Source organism: Manacus candei, unplaced genomic scaffold (genome assembly GCF_025592945.1).
Source record: "Manacus candei isolate 608988 ecotype Guabito, Panama unplaced genomic scaffold, ASM2559294v1 h1tg000003l, whole genome shotgun sequence".
Lineage (NCBI taxonomy): Eukaryota > Metazoa > Chordata > Aves > Passeriformes > Pipridae > Manacus > Manacus candei.
In genome coordinates, this window is record NW_026138051.1 from 11,446,278 (window position 1) to 11,465,255 (window position 18,978).

Genomic DNA, 18,978 nt, shown 5'->3' on the forward strand with positions numbered 1-18,978 from the left:
GGCACTGGAAGCAGGGACAAGGCAGATCCCTGCCTGGGGAGGGGGACTTGCACTGCAGGCAGGTGTGTAGAGCTGCCATTTGCTGATTAGTCCCTGTCTTATTAGTTCCGTTCAGTTTGAGCTGATGAGGGGCAGCTTTCAGTCAGGCTATCATACCATCTGTCCACCTTCATGTGGGGATCAGTAAAATGCTGGGAAATGGGCCAGTGCTGGGTATCTACAGCCTCAAAAAAAATCACAGGGCTGTTTTTAGAGCAATCCCATATTCCCATGCCCAAGGCACGGACAGTCCTGTGCACCTGGCTCTCTGTCTACATGTAATGCTGAAGGAGCATTTACATGAAGTAATATTAAAAAAACAAAAAAGCAAGGGTTTGAATCTTCTTCCTTATCTGATTGTGGCCTGCAAGGAGCGCTCTGGTCCTTGCTGGGTCCTCTAGATGGCAATATTGGAAAGGACAGTAACTGTCCATCACTGCCATGTCCCCGCAGGTCCTGGCAATGCAGAGCCCAGCAGCCCACCCCGGCTCCAGAGACCCTCTGCATCCCCCACCATGCCTCATGCATCATCCAGCTGAGTCTTTATTAGCAGAAAGGAGAGGAGACCCTGTCGTGACACTACTGCTCTGAGCCCCTCTGCAGAAGCCATCACTTCAAACACCCAGGAGTCTGGATGTGTCAAGGCAATCTTGAGCTCACAGACTGTACATCTCCTCTACACCTTGTTTTCCCCTTTAAGCTCAGCTGCTTGTTGGCAGTTTTTTTCCCTATTACGCTTTCAGAATAAGGAGTTTAAGGCCAGTGGTCACAAGCTAGCTGCAGGATCAGTTTTGGTCAGAGATGAGCTGCAGCCCTTGCTGGAGCTGCTGACAAGTGTCTGGTTCAACCCCCCGCAGCAATGAGCCTGCAAGGGCACCTTTCTCCACGTGCTCCCCATGTCTCGCAGGTAGGGCATCACCTGGACACCAAACCCTTCCTAGTACTAGGTGTTACTGACATCTGCAGCCCATTTGAGGTCATCATGGCTGCTTGCACTCTTCCAAGAGGACTTTCTGTCTGCTTGGTTCTCACTTGTTACAGCGCTAAAATAGTGTATGTCACCAGATGTGAGGAGTTTTCTGGAGGAAATGTCTTGGCAAGATTAAAAGAGGACAGGGGGTTGGAAGTGCCCATGGGATGCTAATAGGCCCAAATATATTCTTATAATGCTAAATTGCAAAAAAAAAATCTTTCAGTCACACATGTCTGTGGTTGGAGAATAATAGGAAGATGAGGCAAGTAAAATGGAAACAGAGAAACGGTGTCCTTGCTGACAACCATAACAAAATCTGCCAAGCTGGTGAGGGAACCCAGAGGCTGGGAGTATTTGTGTACTCTCTGTGTCCAGTGTGAGCGTAGCAACACTGCCCAGCACAAACAGCACTGCATGTGCCCTCTGCTTCCCATCTCCCCTGCATCCTGCTCAGCTGGGGGACAAGTAGGTGTCTCTTATCATGAAGGCATTTACAACTCACCTGGGGCCTTCGACCACATTACCATCAGAAGCTGCCTTGCACCTTGCTGGCAGGGGCAGCTCTGGGGACAGTTTGGCTCCCAGTTCCTGCCTGATCCCTGCCATGGCTGAGAGGAGGGTGGCACAGCAGCACAGTGGGTCTGATGTCCCTGAAGCTCCTGGTCCTCAGACAAGCCAGATCAGAGGGAAAGCAAAGACTCGGTGTGTTGGCTGCTGCAGAGGTGAGGTGTCAGGGAGAGGCTGTGACTGGAGAGCCCAGAGCCAGGGAAAGCAGAATTCCAGCCTGTCACCACTCAGTGTTGCAGGAGGTCTGCTCTCAGAACAGCATTTGGAACTAGAGGCTCTGGAGCATGTTACTTTGGGACTTGCAGCCCTCACACAGCCCATCTTGCTGCTTTTCCTTACTCCAGCCCTTGCAGTCCACGCACTTAAGAGCTTGGGTCAGAGGCTACGAGATCCATTAATGAGTACAGGAGACTCTGTAAGGTTCAGGACTCTGGGGTAGCAAAGTCTTGAATTTGTTGTCCAATATTTAGACATGCATATATACAAAAGGATTTGGTCTTTATTAATTGGCCTTTCATAGGAAATTCCACCAGCTGTCCTCCTCCCAGGGGTGCCAGCCATGCTCCAGCCCCAAGGAGCCCATATATGGTTGCAATCTCCTGAGGCTGCATGTGCCACAATAGTATAGTCATGGCTACTTTTAAGGATATGTGTGAACATTGCTCCCTTTCCTGTATGTATAAGCTCTGAGGAATGTGGACAAAGATAAAAAAAGTGCACAAATGAAAGCTGTCAGCTCTGTGCAGCGTGTCAGCCCTTCCACCTGCAGCAGCAAGGTGAGTTATTCCAGCCTGCCCGCCTGGGCACTGAGCTGGGCGGGCACCACAGTGCAAAGGATGCTTTGGGAATAGGAAAATACCAACTGGTTGAGCACTGAAGCATTTGGCAGTGCAAACGTGCCTAGGCTGAGACAGCAGCAGAGGTTTTCCCTTGTCCTGCCTCCTCCTTCTGTTCTAAACTGTGGCCAAGAGCTGCAGCTACCCCTGAGCCCTTTCTGTCCGTGAGGGACTTCTGTAGCCTGAATTCTGCTGGATTCTTCTGCCCAGGACATCTTCCCCTTCCTCCTCCCTCTGTGGCCCAGTGTCCACAGCCCATGGCTAACTTCTGCTATGTTTATCCTCCAAACACAGCAATGGAGCTATTGTCCCCTTCAGTGTTAGTAGCAGTCAATGTCCTGCAACCCATTGCCCACCTCCTGCTCTCCCCCATGTTAGCTGAAGCCCCTTTGGCTGATTTAGGCACAGGCTAATCAGAAAATCCGAGGAGGGGTTACAGTGGGCATGTTCTGCATCTGCGTGCCACCTACAGCATTTCCCTTGCCCCTCCTTAGGCATTGGTCTGGACCAAAATGCACCTTTTCTGGTTACTGTGGCTCCAAGGGCAGAGCCTTAAAGATATCTAAGGACAGTATGTCTCCACATCCCTGCAGCATCCTCATCCTCTGCAGCACCTTGAAGTATCTCCTCTGCACACTTTGATGATGGATGGCTAAATCTGCTCTTCTGTGGTACGACTCACTCTTAGAATTCCCAGAGGTATAAGAGGAGGGAGAACAAGAGATGCAGCATTGCTTGCTTTTCCCCTTTCCCAGGTAGTTAATATTAATCACTGGTGCTTTTAGATGTGTTGTGTGAATTCTCCCAGCCTCTGAAGTTTTTGAGATCTGTAATAAGAGAGAATTGGAAATGCCTCTGTATCTCCGTGACAGATGGGCCAGGTTTAAGACAAATTTATTCCCTTCTCCAGGTACCATTGCCATTATGTTTTGGCTTTGGAACAGCCACAAACATCCTAAAGCTATTTAGTTAAATGATGATCTGAGTAGTCTGAGGTCACTATTTGCGTTGGTGTCCGTTTCTCAAAGTGCAAAATCAAGGACTTCCCTGACAACACAGGTCAATTGACAGTTCTGCAATGGTACAAGGTATGTCTGGATTATGTTTTCCACCCTGGGACTCCAGAGCTGTGTCCGCTGCTCACACAAGAATGTCCAAATTCTTACAAAAGGCAAACAAATTTCCCTTGTGACTTGGTTTCTGCCCTGCATGGGCTGGGTCACCAGCTGGAGCTTTGTTGCTGAGATATTTGCTGTCGATAAAATACCTCATCTTGGGTCAGATGCCTTAAAGGGCTCAAAGCTATTGTGCTGCCAGAGTGAAGCCAGTGCCATTTGGCACAGTGACATGACTAAACTCAGCTCCATCAGAGACTTGTTGCTTCAGCTGCAATCTCTGCTCCGATGACAGAGCTGATAATAGACTGATGATGCTCGTGACAAGGGTGCAGGAGCTGAGTAAAAAATCCCCTGGAAAAAATGGATCATCCTGGCTTTACAGATATTTAATCTGAAATTCCATAGCTAGCATTGGGCCTCAGCAATGCTTGCAAGACTAATTTCTATTGCTCTAGGGAGAAGAGCCCAGCTGGGGGTCAGGCAGTCACGCCAGGATGGCACTGGAGCAGTTGTGTTCACAGCAGCACGGAGCTGGCTGGGCTGTGAGGCTTCACTGATGAGGGGTGTGGTGGGCAGATGTAATGCTGATACACCAACATCAGAGCAGCATGCACTGGCTCCTCAGGCTGGGAAAAGGAGCATCCACTGGCCTCCTCAGGAGTGGATCCGACTCAGGACACGGAGTCAGTGAGGATTATGGTCCGTCTGAACGCCCTGGAGTGCAACAAGCAGGACAGTTAATACCTGGACTTCTGATGCAGCAGAATGAGTAAAGCTGAGGCACAGCGTGTAAATATTTATAGCCCAGTTACCAGGTTTCATGTTTGGCCAATCCCTCTGTCCCTCCTGGCTCCTACCACTTGATGTTTGTGGCTCTGAGTTGCCAAGGACACTGGCAGGGGCAGAATCCTCTCTGCAGGGAGCTGGGGCATTGCTGCAGCACTTCTCCGAGGCAGCGGGGCCATCCAGCAGCACCCAGGGCAGTGTGAACCACCACAGCAGCACCCAGCAGCACCTGCATCCCAGCCAGCAGCTCTGGGAAAGGGGACACAAGGCACTGACAGCCCACAAAAGTCAGCCTGGCAGCATTTTTGCACTGGCCAGCTTAGGTTTGCATGCAGGAGGTGGAAAGGGAATGCACAGCACGCAGAGTCCTTTTTCTCTTGGGAGAGGGTCTGTCACCCCTCGCTGTAGTGAGTCGTTCTCCTGAGGGGCTCCTTTGTCAAAATCTAAGCAGTCTCTGCACAACTCATGTTCTTTTTCAGATCCAAAATATTAAATGCCAAATATTTTTCTTCTGTGTTTTTCTTCTGTTCCCAACACTCACTTGAGCTGCTGAGGGGAAAAAAATCCCAATCTGCTTTACTGAAGAGATTTATTTCAGTTTGGAAGTGGCAGGAAGACAGCTTCTCTGTATCCATGCATATGTCTGATATTTTTCTCTTGGGTCTCCCAGCTTTGACTTCAAACCATCTTTAAATCACTTTTCTTCAGCAGAATTCAGCAAAGAAGTGAACTCTGCCATTTTCGCATAACAGATGATTCCCAGAAAATTTGGTTTAAACCAAAGGAAATACACCCATGCTCCCTTTGTGCTGGCTGAACTAAGTAATTTGAAAATCCCATCTGACTGGAAGGAGAGCAAAAGTCCAGGACATACAAATCTTTTTCACAGCCGGGTATCAAGTCTAAAATCTTTTGTTTGAGAAAGCTGCCTGACAGCTATTTACTGCAGCTCCTTCAGCACGCTGAGCTCAGGAAATTGCATTCATAATTTCCTTAATGCCAAATGGCTTATAATTTTCCCATGACTATTCCTTTTTTTGTTTGTGAAACAAAGCCTTTGGAAACCTTACACAAATTTATTTTTGCCTAACTATGAAGCTAACATGAAGCATGTATTTTATAGACTACATAGTATATTGAAGGGAATACTGTTCCCTTGATTTGTTTGGCAGAGGGAATAAAAAGCCTAGCCTTATTTGTGACTAAGCTTTCCATCAATAGTCTTTAAATTTCAATACAATCTTTATTTTAGCAAGGGAAAAATTGATCTGACAGAGAAATTGAAAATGCTCATATAGGCAATGCTGTTGGACACAAGGAGCAAGCAGAGAAGGTGGAAAGGTGTAACCTTGGTTTCTCCACATTACCATCAGTGTAGGTCTGAGCAGTAAGTATGATTCCCAGTGCATTTATATGAAAGAAAAATACTTTAATTTATTCAGAGGCACTTAGTTCTGGTGATGTGGGCTGGAGTTCAGTTCCAGCCCATGGGAGAGATCACATTCATGGCCTTGGACAAGTGGCTGCTTTCTTCACTTTGCCCCTGGTGTAGCCGTGGGAACCACATGAGCAGTTTAGGTTGGTACCTTGGAGCACACCTAATTTAAGCCTCTTCATAGCTTCAGCTGCCATTAATTATCTCACTAAATACAGCTTTCACTGGCATTAATTGTGAGTCACACAAAATCACTATGCAGAGAGCCAGCAGAGCGTTCATTAAGACTCCCCAGCTCTGGCTTTTGCATCTGGAGAGACAAGGACACACAGGCAGCAGGTGCCAGGTTGGCCTGAGGTGAGACTGTTGTGTCCCATCCCGTGTCAGAGCAGAGAGAACTGGAAGATGCTATGGCAGCAGAGGAGGTTTGTGTGTCTCTTGCAGCAGTGCTTTGTCTCCAGCTCTGCTTTTGAACCCGAGTCTTCTCCACGGGGTGCCTTTGAATCTGAAAGCTTGTCCTCTTTGTACCTGTCTGTTGTTGCAAAGTCTGCATTTAAAACAGAAGCCAAGCTGCTCACATGCCTTTGCCTCCCTGGGACACGTGTAGGGAGCAAAAAGCGCTCTCCCGTCTTTTTGGACGCGCAGGAACCCGACGCTCACGGAGCGAGTCGCTCCAGCTCGATGATCCAGACGGGGCAAAGGCAGCCTCAGGCAGCTAAACAGGGACTGCAGGCACTGCTCCTTCCTGGAGCAGGTCCATAGCGTTTCCAGCAGCCCTGGAGCCAGGCAGGTAGTGCCTGAGGGACTGATGTTGTGACTCAGCCTAAGTCAAACAAGAAGTTTGTACTAGGATGAGGAATTTAATTGTGGTCCCCTGAGCTGTAGGCAAACACTGTGAGCCCCAGCCCAGGCTGTGCCTGTCACCTCTCATGTTCATGGCAATGATCTAATCCAGTTGTATGCGTTTCTTCATGGTCCTCAGCTTTCTAATTGATTTGATTTTAACTGCAGACTAAAGCAAAATGAAATTTGTCATGCTCTGAAAACCCTTTTCTGCTATTAAAACATGAATTTTACTTATGTTAGCCTGTGGGTACCTTGAATTAATTTTTTTCTTAGACTAAAATCTAAAGCTAAAATTATTAGAGATGCTTAATTCTGGTCTGATGCCTGGAAGTCATCTTTTCAAATCTGAAACATGAAACTCCCAGTGAGCCTCACACCAAGGAAAAAGACCAATGTTAGGGTAATTATGTATAGTAAGATAAAGATATACATGTTTTAAGTTTTCATAACACATACCATCACAAATCCCTTTGCTCTGTTTGAAGGAAAATCTTATATTATATTGCTATTTCTTTACCTCATTGCTATTAGAAGCCTTTGTTAGATCTCTCTGGATGTGCAGAGGAACTGTTAACTGATGAAGACCAAGAACCAAACTTTGTCTCAAATTTTATCGGTTTGGCTTATGCAAATAACTCAAATATTTGATGGATTCCTGTTGCTGAGTGTCTGGCCAAGGTGTTTGCTGGAAGGGCCAAAATCTGGAAACACTTAAGCAAACTGTGACCCAGCAGTTGTTGAAGTCAATGGAAATTTACTTGACTTCAGCCAACGGCAGATGAAAAATTCTAGTCATGGCAGAAGTTCTGCAGGAGCAAAGTTATTTGTTTGCCCAGACTATTCCCCATGTTTCAGTTTGTGGGCTCTGCTCAGGGTTAGACAGGGTTTACACAGACCACAGGGCTGGACAAGGCTGGTGTGTGGGGCTGCAGAGACAGAGCTGTGCACCCTCCCAGGGCTGCCACGTCCCGTGGGTGTGTGCCCAGGTGTGGTGATGCTCGTGGCCACAAGCTGCCTGCTGCTCCCACATCCCTGCCTGTGATCCGGCAGGAAACATCACCGGCACCCAGTGCATGAATGTGGATAGCAATGCTGAGGTTCAAAGGACTGTAGAGCAGAAAACCTCAAGCCCTGTCCTTGGCAGAAAACCTGGAGAGTTTGAGTAGCCCCCTGCAGGCTGCAGATAAATAAATAGCTGCAACTGCTGCCAACATTCCTTGAAAACTTAAATTGTTACTGGAAAGACTGTTGGAAACCTTAGTTTCTGTTACCTTTTCCAAATGTAGCCTTGCTACAGACACGGAGTCAACAGATGGGTCCATTTCTGTAGGGCCCTGGTGCATCATCTTTTATAAATGGGAGTCACCTTTGTAATTTTCCATGCACAGAAGGAGCAACTTGTACTGGGAGAAGCATTTTGACTTCTGCCAAAGGATGCCAAGTGGGCTGACATGACTGCTTCTCTTAATCTGATAGCTGAGTCATTCCTGCAGTTGCTTTTTAAAGGTGGGAAAAATCTCTAGCTAGATCCCCTCTCGGTGTGCAGATTCTGGTGTCACTCAGGAAAATCTGAGTACTGGTGATGCCCTGAATAACTCAGCCACTGTAATTGGCCTGTTCAATAGCAGGCTCTCAGCAGGTGATAGTCAGGCTTTTGGAAATCTCTTTTGATCTCTTGATCTGGGTTTGCTGATGGTATCAGAGGGTTATACTACAGACATATTTTGACACTAAACAGTGGAAAGCTGAGTAGTTTCGTGCATATCACCAAATATGATCACAATCCTTTTTTGTGTCTTACTGCTTAGCCCACTAAATTAATAGAATCATGGAATCATTAAGGTTAGAAAAGACCTCTAAGATCATCGAGTCCAACCATCAATGCAGCACTGCCAAGACCACCACTAAACCACATCTCTTAGCACCACGTCTACATGTTTTTTGAACTCTCCTAGGACCAGTGATTCCACCACTTCCCTGGGCAACCTATTCCAATGTTTGACCACCCTTTGAGTGAAGACATTTTTCCTGATAGCCAACCTAAACCTTCTCTGGTGCAACTTGAGGCCAGGACAACTTTGTCCTTTGCTGGTTTGCACAACCACTGATGAAGAGGAATCCACTGGTGCCCCTCAGCAGCAATTTAACCCCTCACTCCCATGCATGTGTGTGATTCCAGACTACACTGATAGGAAGACTTACAGACTTACAGACAGATCCACAGACAGAGCTGACAGATGCCTGTTTTTTGGCAGCCTGGCTTCTCCACACTGAGGATCACAGTCCATGGTATGTGGTCAACAGGTTGCAATGCTCTCCTTTGCATCAACTTGGAAAGCAGCACATTGTGTATTTAAACTCCATGAAAAGGGATTTGCATCACTGATGTTTTAACAACACTGTTTAAAACCTTCCACAACCCCTCCCTTACTTACTCCCAGAGAGGAATGACTCCGAAATGTTTCAGTTTTTCCATTACTTTTCCTGCCTGGAGACCTTTCTCTAATGGCTGTGAGGTAATTAGCCCATGTCAGGTGAGTTCCAGCTGCCTGTAGGGCTGGGGCTCCATCTGGCTACCAGTTATCCCCCAGGGCAGCAGAATGGTGGGGTGGGTCAGGGTGTGGAGACTGATGATCTCTTTCCCTATTTTTTTTGTCTTTTTTCTTTCTCTCATATCTCTTGAGAAGACTCACTGCAGGGCACTGTTATCTGTGCACCTGGGGCTGAAAACAGCCTTTGGAAAAGGCAGAGGACAGGTTGGAGAGAGAGCCATCACTGGGGCCTCAAGGAATCATCTTTCCGATGTGACACTTCTCCCTTCAGCTGGGATGCCCTTTGTGGGACACAGATGCTTCATATTCCAGTGGGAAAACAGCCCATCCAAAACAGGGCACAAGTGACTTTCACCCAGTCAGGGACACAGATGTCCCAGGAGGAGCCAGCATGTGTGGCTGCCTCTGCTGGGAAGGTTTCCTGCTCGTGGAGGCTGGTGAAAGCAGGTGGTTGTGTGGTGAAAGGGGGATGAAGTCAGGCAGATAACAAGGCAGTGACTCCAAGAAGTCAGTGTGGACAGGGAGTCAAGAAGGTTTGTGTTGGCACCTTGCACCCAAAATAGCTGCATCTCTCAGGCTGGAACCTTGGAAGGGAGAAAGAGCCCTACCCAGCTGATGCTGACAAAGGGGCCACGGTGCCTGTGAGAAAGGAGGTCTGTTTGGAGAGGGCTAATGAGGGGGAGTGGTGATTACTTTCACCTGGAGCTGAGGGGAAGGGGTAAGGTGTTTGCTGGGAGAGGAGGGCTTTGAAGGGCTTGTGTGTTGAGATCATTTCTGTAGCTGTGGCTCTGTGTGGCTGTGGTGTCTCACAGAGGGCAGGTGAGTGGGGCAGCCCCATCTCCTTACACAGGGTGGCTGTCACCACTGTCAGCCCTGGCCAGGGGACACCATGGTTAAGTCATGTCACACCCAGCCCCAGCTTGGCACGTGGAAAACAGGGCATCCAAAACCATCCCACAGGCATGGGAATGGCATTCTGTAAGGATTCACCCCAAAATGCAATGGCTTTCTTTCACAGAGTATCAGCTGACAAAGACAGGCCCCACTGTCTGGAAGACTTTTCCCCCTGTGGCTGCAGAGTGAAAACAGCCTGGAGACCCAAAGGATGAATCAAGGCACATCTTTTTCTCCACCAGTGAGGATGAGCCCCTGCTCTGAGGTGAGCCCTTGGCTTTGGGGGGATGTCCTGTTCTTGAGTTTCTTGCAGAGCACTCAGCTGTAGAACAACCTCCCCACATCCCCTGTGAGCTTCACTATATCCAAATAAAGTTTCATAGCAGTTTGATTTGAGTGAGTAATTCAACCAACTTGGTTTTAAGTGCTTCTGCTCATAGTTCATTTTGTTTGGATAACTAGTCAAGGATATATTGGATCATTGGAGTCCTTATTTTTAAAATTTATTTGCTGTGTTGGCCAAAAATCAATTTACAGGGTAACTGATTGTCTTCCTTAGCAAGCAATGGTGGTAACTGGAGGCTGACTCAGAGTTGTCTCAATCCTTTGCAATGAGTTGTGTCATCCTTGCAATTTATTCCTGTTTAATCCCATGCTTTGGCAGAGGTTTTTATAATGCACTATCGTATCTGTAATATGGCAGTGCCCCAGTGCCTGTTCCTTGACTCTGGTTGCCTGCTGTCCTTGCTCTCTAAATCATCTTCTTTTCCAAACAGAATAAAGCTGCTGTTGTGATAAGTGCAAGCTTAAGAGTTCTTAAATTCTTCTCTGTCAGATATACTGGTCATTTTAAGTTTGCAGATTTAATGTCTGATCCTGCACACACTCACTTGCTGTCAAGAGCAGCAATATTGAAGGTGGAGTAGAGCACTTGCTTTCTGCCTTTGCAGGCTTTTATTGTGCTGCCTTTGTTCTGGATGTGGAATTGTACATATGGAACTGGATGGGGGAACCAGTGGGGGATCTGGAGGATGCAGCAACTGCAGGGTCAGGCCTTGAGCTGTAATCCAATGAGAGCAATTAATTACTCAGATAACCTGTTTTGCTGTTAACAGTGAGAGGCACGTTAAATAGATCCATCTGTTATTTAGCTGCTAGTTTATTAGGCTGAGAGAGATGCTGCCTAAGAGTTGCTTCTAATGGTAGCTGGTGTTTGGGATTTGGCTGTGAAGTCTCTAGTAAGTGGAAGGCATCTAATAAATAAGAGGCAGAGGATCCTGATAGAAGCCTGATGGCATTCCCTGCAGATATGGGATGCCTGTAATGCTGCTGGTGGGTTGCAGGTACCTGTTGTCAGGCTCTTTCGCTTACCAGACTACTTGTGCTTGTCTAAGATGCATCATGTGGTTGGGATCTTCCAAGGTGCAACTGCAAAGATGCAGTTAAGTCCCCAAATACTCCTGTGGAGGGCCATATGAGGTAAAGGGGTTCCTTTCCTCCTCTTATGTCCTCCTATTTCTGCTTGTGGCCAGAAGAAGAGAAAGGCTCCTTCCTTTGAAGGAAGAAACCCCACAGGAGCTGGCTGGAGGGTAACTTGCCCCTGCTGACATTTTACTACAGCTGTGCAACACCTTGTTTGTCTTTATATCCTCACATTCTACAACTCTGGTTTCTCCTGGAGCTCCTGTCTTGATTTATCAATTTGGGAATGTTCTGTATGAATATCCCATCCTTGAGGGGTCTCAGTCTCTATGATTTCTCAGAAGTCCCTGAGCTCTGCAGCTGCAACTGCGTAAGCAACATCACACCTCAGGGGCAGGGGGGTCTTGCCAATGTTCTGGTAGGTTACAGCCATTAGAGAAAAGCTCTCTCTGATGGTAAGTAGGTTTTATGCTTGTTGGGAGAGCTGTTGGAAAAATGAGTTAGAAATGGGTATTTGGATTCCTTTGAAAATCAAATGTAAACTTCAGTCCATAATGATAGATGGTGTTGGTGTTCCACATCTGTGTTTTATGCATGCCTGAAGTTGTTCTTGGCAAGTGGTGGCAGCCTGAGCCTTGAAACTCAGGGCAACTCAGTGTTCCTCTCCCTGCTAGCTAGGGATGTTGTAATATGGATGATGCAGTGTTGGAAGAATCTGTGGGACTTACCTATTGAAAGAATAGACACAGAAAAATACAAATGCTTTTGTAAAGAGAATGTTTTTGCTCTCAGTCAATGTTGGTTTTGTTTTACTAAACAAATCCCTTGGCCCAAGTATAATGGTCTGCTTTCCAGGGATACTGGTGGTGTGTCCAGCATGCCTACCAGCCTCTGCTGCCATTAGTCAGGAGCTCTGTGGCTCTCCAAGGCACCACAAAAGCCTGTTTGTAGAGCAAGAGCTCCAAACAAGCACCTCCTTTTAAAAAACAAACTTAGTTACTCGTTTGACACTGTATCCAGTAGCAGAAAAATGAAAGAAAGTGGGACAAACTTGGAAGAGACAGAGCAGAACAAAAAAATGGATAAGAGATGGAGAAAGGGAGAAAACTGATGGGATTGTCAGATTTGTCTAGTGTGTTGCAACACAAACAGATTTATTAAGAGTAGGAATGATTTGCTACCTGACAGTATTTTTTCTCATCTCTGTTTTGAAGAAAACGTTCCTCTTTTGGTATATTTTTTTTACGTGCTCTCTTCAGTTGAGTCCCTTCCCTCCCTGCAGGCTACTCACTTCAACTGCATCCCTCCTGTTTGTTTGCTGTCCTGGAAACTTTGCCTGTGATCCTAAAGGTGACCCATATTTTAACTAAGCTTCCAGGAAAAGCTTTAACTTTGAGAGAGGGTCGCTGGGACAGGATGGGAGGCTGGGGACACATCCTCCTGCAAACAAAGTTTTGGTGCCACATTTTCCACTGTGAAACAGCCTGGAGTGTGGCTGCTGACACTTTAAGGGTAGGGGGCTTTGCCCAGCCAGGAGAGTCCCACGGGTCCGATAACAGTGCTGCACTGCTGGGGGGAAGCAGGGAACAGCTATGCCGGCCAAGTGCCATGGCTTGGTTGGGGTTTTCCCCCCATGGATGGTGCAGTAACCCTGGGAGGAGCAGGCTATTCCCCCCTCCATCTTCTTCCCAAGCAGGATCGGTGCTATGGGCTGGACTAACTTTTTTTTTTTTGCCATGCACCTCCCAGCTATAAGTGGGAAAGCAGCGGCTGTCCCGCTGGACACCCCAGCCCAGCGAGGCTGGAGGCACAGCCCTGGACCAAAGCGCTCCCGTGTCCGTCCCACAGAGGCTCGCAGAGCTCGGTCCATCCCTTCCCTCCTCCGGCAGCAGCCGCCCCGCAGCAGCTCCCAGGCTCTCCGGCAGCCAGTAAGAACGTGCCTCCCCCTCTCCCTCTCGAGCATCGTCTCGCTGAGCAAGGCAGGGAGCGTTTCAGCATCCCACGCCTCGCAGATCTTCGAATTTCAGGGCTTGTGCTGGTCTTTTCTCTGCCTTGTGACTGTTCTGCTGGAGAAGGGTTTGTGAGAGCAGGGATGGGGAATGGGAAGTCTGTGGGTGTGTAACCTACTTCTGAAACACTCTCTGGCAAGCGGTTTCTTCTTGGATCACTGAGTTAACCTTAAAAACCACCCCTGTTCTATGGGGTGGTTTGGAAATGGGATTTATCTAAATTCTTGCTTCTGATTTCTCGTGCACCCTCTTTTTCTGATGCGCGTATTCTCTCCTGGAAGGTGGTGGGTTTGAAAGTTCAGGCAGACACTGGGGTATAAATTCAACTTTTTCCTTTGCTTCTAAGCTGAGCTGATGTTCAGGGACAATTTGCAGTGGTACCGAGCTGTGTAAGAGCTGTCAGCTGTGTGCTTTCCCGAGCAGGTGATCAATGTGCCTGTTTGAAGCTTTTAACGACAGCTGGGGAGGAAACAGCTAAAGCAGCGGCTGTTTTGTGGGCTCTCAGGTGATGTAAGTAACAGTCCTGGGAGCAGGCTGGCAGTAACAGAGTTGGGGAATATGGAAATGAAAGCTTTTACCTCGTAATTATCATATTTTCCTCTTTCATTCTGTATTATGGAATATCAGGCAGTTGCTGAGTTTCTGTAGCTATTCCCATGGGAATGCAAACACCTTTATCTTTATACAAACGCTGCACCCTTGTATCCATCTAGATTTGGGGAGTCACTTGCATGACTGAAACTATATTCACCTGTTCACATGTTCATGCATTTGCAAGATGGGTGTTTCTATTATTAATCTTTTCTTCAGTAACTGGAAATGATAAGTTAATGTGTGTGACTTCAGCCCAGTTCATGTTGTGTAAGCAGGAACCAGTTTGTGATTTAGAAAGGGATATGGCTGCTTTTTAAACCACTAAAATCTAGCACATTTTGGAATCGGGAAAGTTATTAAAACAATCCACCTACGGATTAGTCTTTTACCCTGTTTTGAGAGGAAGAGTATTTTTTAAAAATAACAACAAAAAAACTTCTTAAAGGAAGCTGATTAAATTCTTAAGCCATGATGTAGGAAGCAAATAGTTGATCCAGCAACCAAATATGGCTTTAAAACTTCAACTTTCTTTTGTAATGATAAAAGCACCCACATAGTTCACTTCAGTGACAACACCCCTTTCCCCCCCCCCCCCCCCCCAAGTACAGCATTCTTGAATACAGACCAGTTTGTAATTTCTCCTTGAGGAGCTCAGTCTATAAAAATTCCTTCTTGACTAATACCTGCTAGAAAAATGTGGGTAGCTGTTTCAGAGCTAACACCACAAGAGCAAAAAAAAGCCCAGCCCAAACCCCTCGAGACCTCAGTGCAACAGAAAATTATTGCTGAGATTTTTGACTGTGGCTCTGAGGAACAAGTCCAGGGCTGGTGTTCCACAGCTGGCTTCTGACTTGCACTGCTCTTAGGGAATTTTGGCTGGGGGAGGTTTTTAGGATTGGGCTCTTGAACTGTTTCTAACACAAGTTATTCCCTGCTGTGAATGATGGCTTGTCTCTGTGTATGCTGGTATAATTCTCTGCCTGAATGTAAATAATGGCAGCTGTTCAAAAGGAGGCAACGTTTAGGGTACTCAAACACTTGGAAATAAACACTCTCCAGCCCATCTTGGCTGGCCTTTATTTCGGAAGCAGCCTTTCCATCGAACTGTACCATGAATGGAAAATCCAGGCATATGGTACAAAGCAGCTGGTGGGAGTCCTGTCACATTCATGAGTAGGGGAATGATGCTGTAGGGTGCACTTTATCTGCAATCTAAATCCATATGACATGAATATGACTTGCAGTCCACACCCTTTGCACTAAGATATAAAAGAAAAGCTTTAAGGAACTGCCCTCCTTGCCCCCAAGATACAACTTCCTTTTGTATCATAGAATAGCTTGGGTTGGAAGGGACCTTTAAAAACCATCTAGTCCACCCAACCTGCCATGAGCAGGGACATCTTCAACTAGATCAGGCCTTGAACAGTCAGGGATGGGGCATCTACCACCTGCCTGGGCAAACAGTGCCAGTGTTTTACCAGTTTTGACAGTATAAAAAAGCTCCTCCTTTATATCTAGTCTAAATCTACCCTCCTTCAGTTCAAAACCTTTCCACCTTGTCCTATCACAACAGTCCATGCTAAAAAGCTTGTCTCCCTCTTTCTTATAAGCCTACTTTTAATATTGAAAGGCTGAAAAAAGGTCTCCTCAGTGCTTTCTCTTTTCCAAGTGAACAATCCTGACTCTCTCAGCCTGACTCCATAGGAGAGGTGCTCCAGCCCTTGGAGCATCTTCATGGCCTCCTCTGGGACATGGCTGAAATTTCTAGTGCTTCAGTGGAGACAACTAATGATGTGAGCCAGGAATAATATTGTGCCCTCAGCAGTAGCCTGTGTGAATTATGTTCTTGTAAGTTTACTCTTCATCCAGTGGCTGCACTGGGGGATTGAGGTGGAAAATTCCTCTGATCTTTGCTGATAAGACAATCCAGTCCAGCCTGTGTTTAGTGTTTCCCTTGTTGTGGTGCTGCTTAGCCCTGAAGTCCCAGTGGCAATAAAAGCGGCAAGAAAAGCCTCCCCACCAGCAACGTGCAGAGTTTGCTCAGGCTTTTGGTTGGTTTTGATTTGATTGCACCTAAATCAGAGCAGGTCCCTGGAGAGCAGTGGGCAAGTCCTGTCTGGCTGGTGCCAGGCTTCCTCAGGGGTCACCCTGAATGCAGATGTGAGGAGGGCTGAGCCAAGCAGCCGGTGCCTGCCTGTCACCCCCGTGGTCCCCAGCCACTGTCACCCTGTGCTCTGCATGGAGGAGTGCAAAGGTAGCAAAACTGGGACTTCAGATTCTATTCTGTAACTTGAGCTGTGTGGACTCACTTTTGCTAGAAAAGATAATGGAAATCACGTCTATACAATAAACCTTCCCGGAATGGACCTGTGGTTTTATAATAAAAAATACATTGTAAGTCAAAATACTTCAGCTTGATTCACTGGGATGTCTTTTCATTTCTCTATTATAGAATATGCAGACAGGGAAAGTTACAAAGCAGAAATGTCTGAGATCAGTTGTATCATGTCTGATTTTGGCAGAGGGAGTGTGGGAGGAAGAAAGAGACCTCATATTTCATTTAGATGCCCTGTTTGGAGAGGAGTTTTAAGCAGATGGCTCTTGAGACACTGGAACTCTAAAGAAGTAAATGCTATGTAGATAAATGCATGCTTCCACTTCTGCAGTGTGGTTTTAGAAGGACTGTGCCACATATTCTGACTTCAGTTCTTTTATATTTGAGTCCAGTAAAAACCCTGTTTGCAGCCACTTGGCTGGGTGTAGGACCAAAGGCACTAGGGCTTCCCTGGGTTTCAGAGACAGGATATAGCCCAGAATGTTCCACTCCCTGACGTGCTTTGACTGGGTTTTTTTGTAGATGAGCAGCCCAGAGCCAGCTCTGGGGATATCCCTGCAAGTGGCTTCTGTGGGAATGAATCAGAGCTGAGGGGCTGAGGCTGGTGTGTGATGAACATTTCTCTCTGCTAAGCCTCTGCCTGTGTCTGAAGTCCTGCAGACTCAGCAAAAATACAATGTGTAAATTGGTGAAATAAAGTCCCTTAATGAAGGATTAGGAGTTGCTCAGTGCAGGGAAAGGGTGTCTGGAGGCAGTCACAAAGTCAGGCTAAAACAAGATCTGGATGCTGGTGGGGAGCCCATGGGTGGGTGCTGCTGAGCCCTGCAAAACTAGCAGGGTGCAAAGAGGGGAAGGATAGCAGGAAAACACAGGCCTGTCCCAGTCTCTTACCCTCATTCTCAGGGGATGCAGGTGCTGTGCATACATGTTCACCCTCCCCAAGCCTGTAGCCAAAAATCTTCGATCAGAAACTGGCTCATTTTGCTGCTCAAAGTATTTCCTGCAAAGGCTTTGCTCTGCTCCAAGCTGCTGCGTGGGAAGCCACAGAAAAGCCCTTGACAGAGCAGTGTTCACCCTCCCTGTGCATCCCTGCAGCAAGCACTGAAGCAGGATTTGGCCCTTGATACTTCCAGAGTGATTCAGGCACGTGTGGTGTCAAGATTGCCTACAGAGCAAATTCCCACTGTCAGAGCAAGAGATCGTGGTGTAGTCTGGGAAAAAAATGGCTGGCTGGATGCTCTTATGCTTCTCCAGCTTTTTCATCTCCCTCTGAAGGGATGGCAAATAGGGTTTGTGTCCTATGGCAAGAGAGGGCTAAAATTACATTTAGGGCTTTGGAGATAATTAAAAGTAGGGCAAGCATTGCATTATAGCCATGCTGGAATGGGTTAGACAGGGTCCTGAGGAAGCACTTTTTCAAAAAGGGCTGAGCTAAAGAGTATCCTGGAAGAATTTGGAGAGCTAGGGCAGGATTCCTGGTAGTGATGGAGCTGCATCCCAGGGTGGGAGGGCTGCTATTTTGCTGTGTGCCTGACTGGAAACTTTCAGGCAGAGTTACAATTTTGGTTTGGATGCTGTTACAGAATTGCATTATTTTTGTAAACAAGAAATTCAAAACCACTTGACTTCGGACTGGTGTATTCAGGAGACCTACTCGTTCCACAAATGTGCTTAATTTATTTGGTTCCTTGAGGTGACCCCAGTGAGCAGGGTGGAAAAGAGGAGACTAAAATCTGCTTCACAATAGGCTGCCTAACAGGTACAGCTTGAGATTTAATAATTTGGATCTAGATGTTTTAGAGCCAGTTTACTTGTTGAACTGCAGAGTTACAATGAAATGAGCCCATTCTCATGTCTCTACTGTGATGTAGATGGGGAGGAAGAACAGGAAAAACAGCTAAAAAAGACAAAGTAGAAAAGTTTTCCCTCCTGGAAAATCCTCCCAGTTGTCTTCCAGACATCAGAGACCTTCATGCTTTATGATGCTTTGACATACGAGGGAGCTTCAAATCAAATAATGGCTGTGTGGTGTCTGTCTACTGAAATGATGGGTTTAAGAGACCCCTCTTCACAAGCAACTGCATGTGCTTGATATGCCAAAAGACTCCTGCATGGAGGCACAGTTGGAACAGGGATTTATAATTGACCTATTTTGCTTCAAACTACCTTTAGCACAGAAGCAGCTGCCTCAGTGTGTGAGGGTTCTTGTGTTACACAAGCATAGTGGCTGCAGAGAAGTTCAGAGCTTCTGTCAGAGCAAGAATTGCTGTCCACTGTTTTGCTTGGACAGAGTAAAAAAATCCAATCAGTTCTCCAAAACTCTGTCTTATAAACCAGGGTGCTGGACATGCCTTTCTTCCTGTGCTAGGAAAAATAGAAATGGTTCATCTCACTAAAGCCATGGCTGGTCCAGCCCACAGTGGTTGCTATTGACTTTCCTGTAGGGAATTGGCTCCCAGCTCTTCCTCAGAGCCTTCATTTGGGAATATTGAGTTTTCATGTGCTTCCAGTGGTCTCTGACCAAAGATCCCCTTAACTATGAAACTTCCCTGAATATAGCTCCCTAGCTCTC

The 18,978-nt window shown here is 46.8% G+C and overlaps 1 protein-coding gene across 1 annotated transcript in view; it reads left to right on the top strand.

Moving 5' to 3' along the window:
- Positions 1-13,251: 13,251 nt before the first annotated feature.
- FHL1 (four and a half LIM domains 1) overlaps positions 13,252-18,978 on the top strand; it is a 31,376-nt gene continuing 25,649 nt past the window's right edge. Inside the window, exon 1 of the mRNA XM_051784857.1 lies at positions 13,252-13,396. The gene's annotated coding sequence lies outside the window, so the exon portion shown is untranslated. The remainder of the gene's footprint in view (positions 13,397-18,978) is intronic.